Source organism: Mercurialis annua, linkage group LG7 (genome assembly GCF_937616625.2).
Source record: "Mercurialis annua linkage group LG7, ddMerAnnu1.2, whole genome shotgun sequence".
Classification (NCBI taxonomy): Eukaryota; Viridiplantae; Streptophyta; class Magnoliopsida; order Malpighiales; family Euphorbiaceae; genus Mercurialis; species Mercurialis annua.
The window spans coordinates 32,094,560-32,106,934 of NC_065576.1; the positions used below are offsets into that span (position 1 = coordinate 32,094,560).

The 12,375-nt window shown below is 34.5% G+C and overlaps 2 long non-coding RNA genes across 2 annotated transcripts; both read right to left on the reverse strand.

The window, feature by feature from the left end:
* Positions 1-2,081: 2,081 nt before the first annotated feature.
* On the reverse strand, positions 2,082-5,367 carry LOC130014606 (uncharacterized). The gene is made up of 4 exons (XR_007633102.2): positions 4,895-5,367; positions 4,595-4,671; positions 3,574-3,658; positions 2,082-2,299 (listed from the first exon to the last, which is right to left on the reverse strand). It is a non-coding gene; the product is annotated as an uncharacterized LOC130014606 (long non-coding RNA).
* A 2,484-nt stretch (positions 5,368-7,851) lies between these two features.
* Positions 7,852-10,736, reverse strand: LOC126655832 (uncharacterized). Its single transcript, XR_007633101.2, has 4 exons — positions 10,581-10,736; positions 10,281-10,357; positions 9,260-9,344; positions 7,852-7,985 (listed from the first exon to the last, which is right to left on the reverse strand). It is a non-coding gene; the product is annotated as an uncharacterized LOC126655832 (long non-coding RNA).
* Between the last annotated feature and the right edge of the window lie 1,639 nt (positions 10,737-12,375).

A 12,375-nucleotide genomic window follows, 5' to 3' on the forward strand; every position in this document is an offset into this window, starting at 1 on the left:
TTAAAAACATACCATAACTCTAGAGAGTACTAGACACCACATAGGACTAGCACAATTAATATTAAATCAAGGTACAGTCAAACACAGTAAAGCACAATATTCGAATAATCATAAAGTCAACAACAAGTCAAGCTTATTGAGTTCCCGCTTTAAAAATATAATCTGGAAGGGTAAACCAATTTAAAATAAATAGAAATATTATATCCAATTAAATAATTCCAACATAGTGAGTCAACTGAGTCAACGCGTAGCTCAGTTTCTTCTCACATGTCGAATGACCAATGTCTAACCCGACCCAACCATTTTATCAAATAATCCACAGATTATAATATCGAAAATAATAATTTTGATAAAATAATAATTCATAATCAAAACGGAACTCAATAGCTTTATACTCAAGTAACCAATATCTAAAATTAATTACTTAACCAAAATAATTTAAGAAAATAATTTAAAGGCTAAAACGTAATTTAGCCAAATTGGCACACCAAGCCAATAATTTAAAATTGATAGTTACTCAATTAATTATTCGTTTAAAAGATTATAGTATAAATTATCATTTTCAAAATATAATAATTAAAAAAATTTAAATTATAATCAATACCAATATTATTTTTAGATTTAAAATAATGTTAATAATAGGTAATTTAAAAATCAAAGTCCGGTTTAAAAAAAATCAATATCAAACCAATTTAATAATTTTAGTAAATCATGAAAACCAAAAATAATATTTTCAATAGTTAAAACAAATAGCACACTCACTATCACCAATTATCCAACCCAAAGGACCAATTGACATAACTAGTGGAATAATTACGTAGAAACAATACCTAATTGAATGGTTAGATCACTCACTATAAAGTAGTTAACCAAAATTAAGTTTGAGGAGGCAAAAATAAACCCAATTAAGTATGAAATCGAATTTAAACATGCAACACAAGATAACAGTAACAAATTAATAAGAAAAAGTCAAATAATGAGCAATCAAAACTGTCACGACCCAAAATATTGAGCCGCAACCGGCGCTAGGGAACGGGAGTGGTAGCTCCGGAACCCGTAGTAAGCCTTAAACCACTATTAATTTTTCGCAAATAATAAATAAATACATTAAACAATTAACATTAAACAACGAAAGCAACACATATATATATATATATATATATATATATATATATATATATATATATATATATATCATATAATCAAACATATACACTATCTGTTTCAAAACCTCGCGGGCTCTAGTTACCGTACCCTGTACGAACTGGCCTCGCGGTACTATATACATCAGTTAGTGTCTCAAACATCTCACCGGCATCTGGGGCCGTGGATCATATACTAAACACTTAGCCTATCAAAAAGCATATAAAAAATTGAAAGCAGTTAATATATACAATCAAAATGAACTGCTGTCTAGGCTACTATTCTGTTGACACAGGACCACAACTGCAGCATTCACAGAAGTCAGAAACTAACATATACAGATGACTTATGGACTTCAAAATTGGCCTCTAGCTAAGTACACAAGCCAAGCACCTGAAAGACATCAAAGGTGAGGAATCATTATTTGGGGAAATACTGAGTGAGTTGACATTTACTAACAGTATTAATATAGAAACATAGCATCGCATCTCAAGAAAATATTAATATAAAACATATAAACATGTATTTGATCCGTATGAAACTAATATCCTAGCATGCGACACATCTCTCGAATAATCATTATCATTCAACCCAATCGTAAATATCAATCACGAGTCTAACTCGCTAGTGGCCCAGCCACTAGATACAGGGACTCCGGACTACACAGTAGCCGAGTACTCACTCGTATCAAATCATATACCCAATCGTAAATATCAATTGCGAATCCAACTCGCTGGTGGCCCAGCCACGTAAATTTCATAATTATCATCAGCTCCCAGATGTGTCAAGTCATTTCTCAAATGCAACCATACTAGACTGACTCGATACTGGTGATCACACAGCCTATTTGTCACGACCCGATTTCTCGAGCCGCAACCGGCGCTAGGGAATGGGAGTGGTAGCTACGAAACCCGTAGCAAGCCTAAAACCTGTGTAAATTTTTCGCAAATCAAATCATTTTTTTCATATATCAAAATACATGTGACCCCATTTTACAAAAATATCAGAGTTAAAATGCGCTAGTCAAATACATAGACAAAAACATCTAGACTACTGCGGACTGCTAGAATGAAAACCTTCTTTCACTTCTCGTGCAAATGACTTCCGAGAATTAAAACTTCGGAAGCTTGACTTTCCAAATAATATCATGCTATCCCTGAAAAATGGGAGGAGCAACGGGGTCAGTATAAAACTGAGTGAGTTCACCAAATTACACGCAATATCACATAAAGGGTTAAAACCGTTGAAAACCCATTTTATATATAGAAAATACTCTTTTAAAATCATATTGCATACCCTCTTTACTTTCCTTCATAGCTCTTTGTTTATTTCATAAACTTATAGTTTATACGTATTTGACATCTTCGATTTCTTATTATGGTTTTGATATTTTTCTTCTCTCGTTTTGTTTCATTAGTTTTCGACCGAATCTTAAATCTTAGTTTATATCATCATGATTCTAAGTCGAACTAAATCATTGGCAAGTCTCTTGTGACTTGATCTTTATGGTTGGGTCCCGAGATAGTTCAACCGAGTTACCCATAACCATATGGTACAGTCCCGAGATAATTCAACCGAGTTACTTGTACCATTTCTCAATCCCAAACGATCGATAGGAGTCCCGAGATAATTCAACCGAGTTACTCCTTAGACACGGGTCCCGAGATAGTTCAACCGAGTTACCTTCGTGTCTGCACTCGGACTCTGCATCCTGCAGGTCTTTTGAACTTAACTGTCGATTCATATGATTCCTATTGACATTTAATAGGAGTATTTGTTCACATTGTGTCTCGATCTTGTTTCGTATTGATTCTCGATGTATCACACTTACTTTTTATTTCGTATGAGTTCCGAGGATTATCATCGAGAATGGATGAGATACAGGTCCCGGGATAATTCTACCGAGTTCAACCTTGTATCTCAGTTATTATTATTTTGTGCACCATAGTACAATTCTCATTTTACGTTTTTATATTTTTCGTTCTGTTGTATTAATCCTTTATGGACCATGGCATGCACATTACAATCTACAAGCATACATCTATAACACACGCACGTATGGGTATTTATTATGTTTGATAGTACATATCGGAATGTACTATATTTCCTTATTCATATTTGATCTGATACTTGTATATTATTTGATATTCGATTTATTAGTACATATAGGAATGTACTGTACTTTTCTTATTTATATTTGGTTCAACTCACATTTTATTACTTTACCCATCCCCGGTGTTTAAATATATATACTCTTTTCATTTACTTGTATTATTATGAAAATAGCACAATACGATAAAACATCATTTTCAAAACATACATATATATGCATTTTAAGAACATACATTTAAACATAAAAATATTCATATAGCTTTCGTATTAAAATACGTAGCTTTACGAATATTAGCGAGTAATTTAAAGTGTACTCACCACTTGCTATCCAAATTCTTCAAATAAGCTTGACAATATCTCGATCCGTTTGCCTCGAGCCTTATCGATAGTCGCTCCTTCGAGTCTACGCAAATTCGATAACGCTACGAATTAATAACAAATCTAATTACGATTACGCATCTAAAACTAGTTCGATCAACCTACTTCGGTCATTAAAAACGCTTATCTAAAATAGTTTGACCCCTGAACGAAATCGACATTCTTAAAGTTTAGAACGCTGCCTACAACTTTCGTTTAGGTCTCAGACCATGAATTGCACCCGAAGGTGTCGAAAACAAGCTCAGAAGTGTTTTACATAAGGCTGTCCTAAAACTGCAGACCTGCTTGAGCAATAAAATGTTCCGCTCAATTTGACCATCTTAGAGGCAGAATTAGAGAAAGCTTAAAACTAGACAATTGTAGAGGACACATTCAAGTTTCTGTACAATCAAACAGAACCTGATTTGGAGTTATAGAACTCCAGATATGGTCCTCGTAACATGACTGTTATGCAGAACAGTTTTCTGCAATTCGTCAATCTAGTTCGTACATTTGATTCGTAACTATAACCCGTCAAGACTCACACCTATCAACATCATGTTCCTATATAAACACAATTCGGACCTTGTACATCAATAGCAATCTCAAATCCAAGATATAACATTGTTCAAGTTCACTTGAACAAGAACTTCACATCAAGGTCAAAACACTAATCCATTTTTCATTCAATTTTTATAATCTTCTTTACTAACCAAACACAACTTGACTTCAGCTCTAATTGACTCATAATCAATGCCTATATTCATACTTGAATCTCATATAATCATCATAGCTTAGGGGCCGAAACCCTTAGCCCTTTATCCTTTCAAAGTTTCAATCAATCTTACTCAACACTACACAATTTCTTACAATCAATTCATCAACCACCTAGAGCTCATGTTTATTGCCAACTCTATATGCCATTTCCATCATTCAATACATCAATCAACAATTCACAAATTTCAGAATTCAAAAATCTCACCTTGATGATTGTCTCTTGGCCGAAGGTTCCATGCCCAAATTCATTATCAAAAACCTTCCATGGAAGCTTGTAAACACCTCACAAAACAAATTAATAAAAATCCCTAAATTAGCTCATGAACCCTAACCAAGAACAACTCTCACACTCATCATAATCAAATCAATTTTCATCCATAATCACTACAACTAATCAACTACATAGCATAAACATCAAGTCTTACTTAATCAAGCATCATCACCATCAAACTTGTAAAATCCGAAATATAACTCTGAAACCTTAACTGAAATTCGATTTCCTTACCTCAAATTCAACCCACAGAGCTGTAGATAATCGTTTCCTCGTTCCGTGGCCGCAAGAATCGCTAAATTTCGTTGAGAAACGAAGAAGTTGTGATCATTTGAATTTTGGAGAAGAATTGAGAAGAAGGGTTACGGATTTGATCCTTTGTTGCTGCAAATTTTGGCTTGAAATGAATGAATATTCATTTGTGAATGATGATATTAAGTGGGCAAAGTACCTCTTTTAGTCCTTGAAGTTTCCACCTCCTTTCGCTTAACTTTCTAACTTTTCTTTCGTCCAATTTCGTCCACTAATCTTTTAATCATTCGATTCTCGATGAATTCCCTATTATTTATTTTCCAAATAAATAATATTAGTATCATATCTTATAATATCACCTTCCAATAATTTATTTTGGCAATTTTGGCCAAAAACGCTCAAATTTCCATTTTGAGCTAACTTGCACTTTTTCTCACTTTTTCGTCCAATTTTCATTTTAATGACTATCAATAACAACTTTATCAATATTATTTTCTTATCTTGAGAAAAGAGAGTAAAACACAACTTCCTCCGAAAGTTTGTGGTTAAAAGTCCACTTTAGTCCTTAAAGTGGCTAATTTGCACTTTAACCCTTATTCTTAACTAACCGTCAAACTTTCTTCTAAAACGATTTCGTACACTTACGAAACTTGACGATCATTTATTAATAATATTTCACGGACCTTGACGTGAATATTATTAACTCTGGCTTTCCAACTTATTTTATCTTATTCCATTTTTGTCCCGATTAAATCCAATTCATCGCATAATAATTTTCCATTTAAATTATTATCCTACGATAATTCCAATAGACCCTCTTCGGTCTAAGTCCTTATTATCCAATCCTAATCTGATTTTCTCGTTCTTAATCTTTACGATTATGCCTCGTGGCACTATACGTAATACCTCAAAAATTTAGGTTATTACAATCTTCCCCCCTTATAAAAATTCGTCCTCGAATTTTCATAATCTTCTAATATCACTTAACTAATCCTTGTTCAAACCTTATCATTCACTTCCTTCCACACTTCCGCTGCGATACTCTGATTAGTTATTCACTAACTGTTGACTTTACAATTAGGTTTATACGGTCATCTCGATATACTTATCGAGTAACTTCTTATGCTAACAATCCTAACCATCTTGTTACTTCTTGATTCATAACTATTATGAATCAATTCTCTTTATTCGACCTTTCTGAACAACATATGTTTGTTCGTAGGGTTCTTATCCCTTGACGTAACTAACTTCTATGTTTGATTTCCTCATCCTAGAGGTAAACGTTCTTCGAGTTTAAACGTGGCCGCTATCACTTTACATGTTTGTAAAGTAGCGTCGTTGTTTTTGTATTTAATATACAAGACCGCTTTAGAGATTTGCAATCCAAATCTCAATATATTGCGATTCGCATTACACTACTCGTCATTCTATATACTTGTCGTGTTACATACGTATATTTTCATATAGGCCTAACAAGATGATCAGTCTTGTCCTATGCCTCTATATACAGAGTCCCTGTCTGAGCTTACTTACGTTTGAAAACTCATCCGTTTAAAACCACGATACTTTTCATTTCTCAAATCATGTCATAATTGTGCGTCGGTGTGATGACTTCTCTCATCACAAGAGTTGCAATGACACTCCTCTTTTTCATTTTCAAACATACACAATGTATATGATGCATGTCCTATTAATGAATGCAATATGGATATAGTGATGCAATTCTATTCGTGTCAATGCGATGTTGTTATGAATCGTGTCCGGGCACAATTATGTCTTTTCAAAACATCTCATTCAAATCAAATACTTTTCTTCTAATAAAACGGGTTTTACGTAAGTTTCTTTGACATCAGACTCTGTATAACTATTCTTTCTTATCATTTATCGTACTATCGTTCGCAATCTATATACATCTATATTGATCGAGTTCAAATAAAATCTACGTCTCCTAGATTTTCCTTGGCTACGTCGCCTATCTTATGTCTTGCGAGCATTTCGCTCAACATAGACTTAGCAAACTTTGCAGCATTTAACCATAAGAACTATTTCTATTCATAACAATCGATTATAATATATACATTTCATGTATAATATAAATTATCAAAGGCTTAAATACTTGTGAGCATATCACTCTCCTGAGTGATCGCGCTGCAAAGCAATACATATTTCATCCATCATATACCATTCAATCAATTCAAAACCATTGCGATTCATAACGACGTTCTTATATAATATGAGTCTCGAGAGTATATAACTCTTCGCAGACTATAGATACTCGAAAGCGTATTGCTTACTCGAGTAAACACAAAACATAAATTGTGCTCATGCACATTCCTAACTCGACTCCTAATAGCACATAATGGAGAGGACGCATTTGTAAAACTTTTGGAAAATCGATGAAAACGATGATAACGTTCAAAAGACATGACTAGAAATTCCTATAATCCGCAGTAGTTCTTAGCTTAACCTAGTGACATCATACCTAGGAACTACATACATCAATCGTATACAGGCAATGGCCTATGAATCTAAACCATTGCTCTGATACCACCTTTTTTTCAGGTGCGGTCGTAACCGATATGGACTCCGTCCTATCCCATAGGGTGACATCCATATGTACCTATCAGAGCACGCATTACCATACGCTCTAGGGCGGAGAGCCTCACTTCGTCACAGATCATGAGTGAGAGTTCCCTAGAATCGGAACGGTCCCGGGAGCCCCGCTCACCAGCCGAACCTCCCATCCTTTGCTCTGATACCACCTTTGTCACGACCCGATTTCTCGAGCCGCAACCGGCGCTAGGGAATGGGAGTGGTAGCTCCGAAACCCGTAGCAAGCCTAAAACCTGTGTAAATTTTTCGCAAATCAAATCATTTTTTTCCTATATCAAAATACATGTGACCCCATTTTACAAAAATATTAGAGTTAAAATGCGCTAGTCAAATACATAGACAAAAACATCTAGACTACTGCGGACTGCTAGAATGAAAACCTTCTTTCACTTCTCGTGCAAATGACTTCCGAGAATTAAAACTTCGGAAGCTTGACTTTCCAAATAATATCATGCTATCCCTGAAAAATGGGAGGAGCAACGGGGTCAGTATAAAACTGAGTGAGTTCACCAAATTACACGCAATATCACATAAAGGGTTAAAACCGTTGAAAACCCATTTTATATATAGAAAATACTCTTTTAAAATCATATTGCATACCCTCTTTACTTTCCTTCATAGCTCTTTGTTTATTTCATAAACTTATAGTTTATACGTATTTGACATCTTCGATTTCTTATTATGGTTTTGATATTTTTCTTCTCTCGTTTTGTTTCATTAGTTTTCGACCGAATCTAAAATCTTAGTTTATATCATCATGATTCTAAGTCGAACTAAATCATTGGCAACTCTCTTGTGACTTGATCCTTATGGTTGGGTCCCGAGATAGTTCAACCGAGTTACCCATAACCATATGGTACAGTCCCGAGATAATTCAACCGAGTTACTTGTACCATTTCTCAATCCCAAACGATCGATAGGAGTCCCGAGATAATTCAACCGAGTTACTCCTTAGACACGGGTCCCGAGATAGTTCAACCGAGTTACCTTCGTGTCTGCATTCGGACTCTGCATCCTGCAGGTCTTTTGAACTTAACTGTCGATTCATATGATTCCTATTGACATTTAATAGGAGTATTTGTTCACATTGTGTCTCGATCTTGTTTCGTATTGATTCTCGATGTATCACACTTACTTTTTATTTCGTATGAGTTCCGAGGATTATCATCGAGAATGGATGAGATACAGGTCCCGGGATAATTCTACCGAGTTCAACCTTGTATCTCAGTTCTTATTATTTTGTGCACCATAGTACAATTCTCATTTTATGTTTTTATATTTTTCGTTCTGTTGTATTGATCCTTTATGGACCATGGCATGCACATTACAATCTACAAGCATACATTTATAACACACGCACGTATGGGTATTTATTATGTTTGATAGTACATATCGGAATGTACTATATTTCCTTATTCATATTTGATCTGATACTTGTATATTATTCGATATTCGATTTATTAGTACATATAGGAATGTACTGTACTTTTCTTATTTATATTTGGTTCAATTCACATTTTATTACTTTACCCATCCCCGGTGTTTAAATATATATACTCTTTTCATTTACTTGTATTATTATGAAAATAGCACAATACGATAAAACATCATTTTCAAAACATACATATATATGCATTTTAAGAACATACATTTAAACATAAAAATATTCATATAGCTTTCGTATTAAAATACGTAGCTTTACGAATATTAGCGAGTAATTTAAAGTGTACTCACCACTTGCTATCCAAATTCTTCAAATAAGCTTGACAATATCTCGATCCGTTTGCCTCGAGCCTTATCGATAGTCGCTCCTTCGAGTCTACGCAAATTCGATAACGCTACGAATTAATAACAAATCTAATTACGATTACGCATCTAAAACTAGTTCGATCAACCTACTTCGGTCATTAAAAACGCTTATCTAAAATAGTTTGACCCCTGAACGAAATCGACATTCTTAAAGTTTAGAACGCCGCCTACAATTTTCGTTTAGGTCTCAGACCATGAATTGCACCCGAAGGTGTCGAAAACAAGCTCAGAAGTGTTTTACATAAGGCTGTCCTAAAACTGCAGACCTGCTTGAGCAATAAAATGTTCCGCTCAATTTGACCATCTTAGAGGCAGAATTAGAGAAAGCTTAAAACTAGACAATTGTAGAGGACACATTCAAGTTTCTGTACAATCAAACAGAACCTGATTTGGAGTTATAGAACTCCAGATATGGTCCTCGTAACATGACTGTTATGCAGAACAGTTTTCTGCAATTCGTCAATCTAGTTCGTACATTTGATTCGTAACTATAACCCGTCAAGACTCACACCTATCGACATCATGTTCCTATATAAACACAATTCGGACCTTGTACATCAATAGCAATCTCAAATCCAAGATATAACATTGTTCAAGTTCACTTGAACAAGAACTTCACATCAAGGTCAAAACACTAATCCATTTTTCATTCAATTTTTATAATCTTCTTTACTAACCAAACACAACTTGACTTCAGCTCTAATTGACTCATAATCAATGCCTATATTCATACTTGAATCTCATATAATCATCATAGCTTAGGGGCCGAAACCCTTAGCCCTTTCTCCTTTCAAAGTTTCAATCAATCTTACTCAACACTACACAATTTCTTACAATCAATTCATCAACCACCTAGAGCTCATGTTTATTGCCAACTCTATATGCCATTTCCATCATTCAATACATCAATCAACAATTCACAAATTTCAGAATTCAAAAATCTCACCTTGATGATTGTCTCTTGGCCGAAGGTTCCATGCCCAAATTCATTATCAAAAACCTTCCATGGAAGCTTGTAAACACCTCACAAAACAAATTAATAAAAATCCCTAAATTAGCTCATGAACCCTAACCAAGAACAACTCTCACACTCATCATAATCAAATCAATTTTCATCCATAATCACTACAACTAATCAACTACATAGCATAAACATCAAGTCTTACTTAATCAAGCATCATCACCATCAAACTTGTAAAATCCGAAATATAACTCTGAAACCTTAACTGAAATTCGATTTCCTTACCTCAAATTCAACCCACAGAGCTGTAGATAATTGTTTCCTCGTTCCGTGGCCGCAAGAATCACTAAATTTCGTTGAGAAACGAAGAAGTTGTGATCATTTGAATTTTGGAGAAGAATTGAGAAGAAGGGTTACGGATTTGATCCTTTGTTGCTGCAAATTTTGGCTTGAAATGAATGAATATTCATTTGTGAATGATGATTTTAAGTGGGCAAAGTACCTCTTTTAGTCCTTGAAGTTTCCACCTCCTTTCGCTTAACTTTCTAACTTTTCTTTCGTCCAATTTCGTCCACTAATCTTTTAATCATTCGATTCTCGATGAATTCCCTATTATTTATTTTCCAAATAAATAATATTAGTATCATATCTTATAATATCTCCTTCCAATAATTTATTTTGGCAATTTTGGCCAAAAACGCTCAAATTTCCATTTTGAGCTAACTTGCACTTTTTCTAACTTTTTCGTCCAATTTTCATTTTAATGACTATCAATAACAACTTTATCAATATTATTTTCTTATCTTGAGAAAAAAGAGTAAAACACAACTTCCTCCGAAAGTTTGTGGTTAAAAGTCCACTTTAGTCCTTAAAGTAGCTAATTTGCACTTTAACCCTTATTCTTAACTAACCGTCAAACTTTCTTCTAAAACGATTTCGTACACTTACGAAACTTGACGATCATTTATTAATAATATTTCACGGACCTTGACGTGAATATTATTAACTCTGGCTTTCCAACTTATTTTATCTTATTCCATTTTTGTCCCGATTAAATCCAATTCATCGCATAATAATTTTCCATTTAAATTATTATCCTACGATAATTCCAATAGACCCTCTTCGGTCTAAGTCCTTATTATCCAATCCTAATCTGATTTTCTCGTTCTTAATCTTTACGATTATGCCTCGTGGCACTATACGTAATACCTCAAAAATTTAGGTTATTACACTATTGACACCCAATAGGTAGCTAGTTTCTTCGGATCGCATACTAGTTCTCGTATATAGAAATTAAATAAACATATAACATTCAATCAATTGTATATAATGCGATGCGTGAAAACAGTATATATATTTACATAAAATCATTTTAATATATAATACATGAAAGTAAAAGTACAACTCACAGTGACCGCAATCCAAGTAATGATATGATCGATCTGATAGTACGCTCTCGCTAGTCCGCTTCTACTGACTCCACTACTCGCTGACACGTCTGATAAATCGTTTAATAGTTAGACGTGAATCTCGTATTCCTATACGTATAATACTTTTAGGTTTTTGGATTTAGTTTCATTTTATACTTATTTACGTATTCAATAACTTTAGTCATATAAACGACTTAGCGAATACTATTTCTCATAAATGAGAATCACTTAACGTCCTTGACGTTTCTATTATTATTAATTATCTAAAACGTCGAGCTAATCTCTAGATTAATGATTCTCAAAATCCAAAAACCGTCCATTAGAGTCAAATTACTCAAAACGTCAAACACTTAGGTCAATTACAGTTTGCATACGCGTGGAGGCGAGTCAGGGTGCACGGGCGTGCCCTTCGGTGGGTACACGATCGTGCAACCAAGTGCACGTTCGTGCACCTCACTGGTGCACGTTCGTGTATTTCCAGTACACGTTCGTGCACCATGAAAAGTGCACGTTCGTGTACTTCAGGTACACGATCGTGTACCTTGCTAGGTGCACGTTCGTGTACTTCTAGTACACGTTCGTGCACCACGTGCACAGCCCCGGAAATGCGATTTCCGGGGTTTTATCACCATTCCGGCGTGCTTCACACA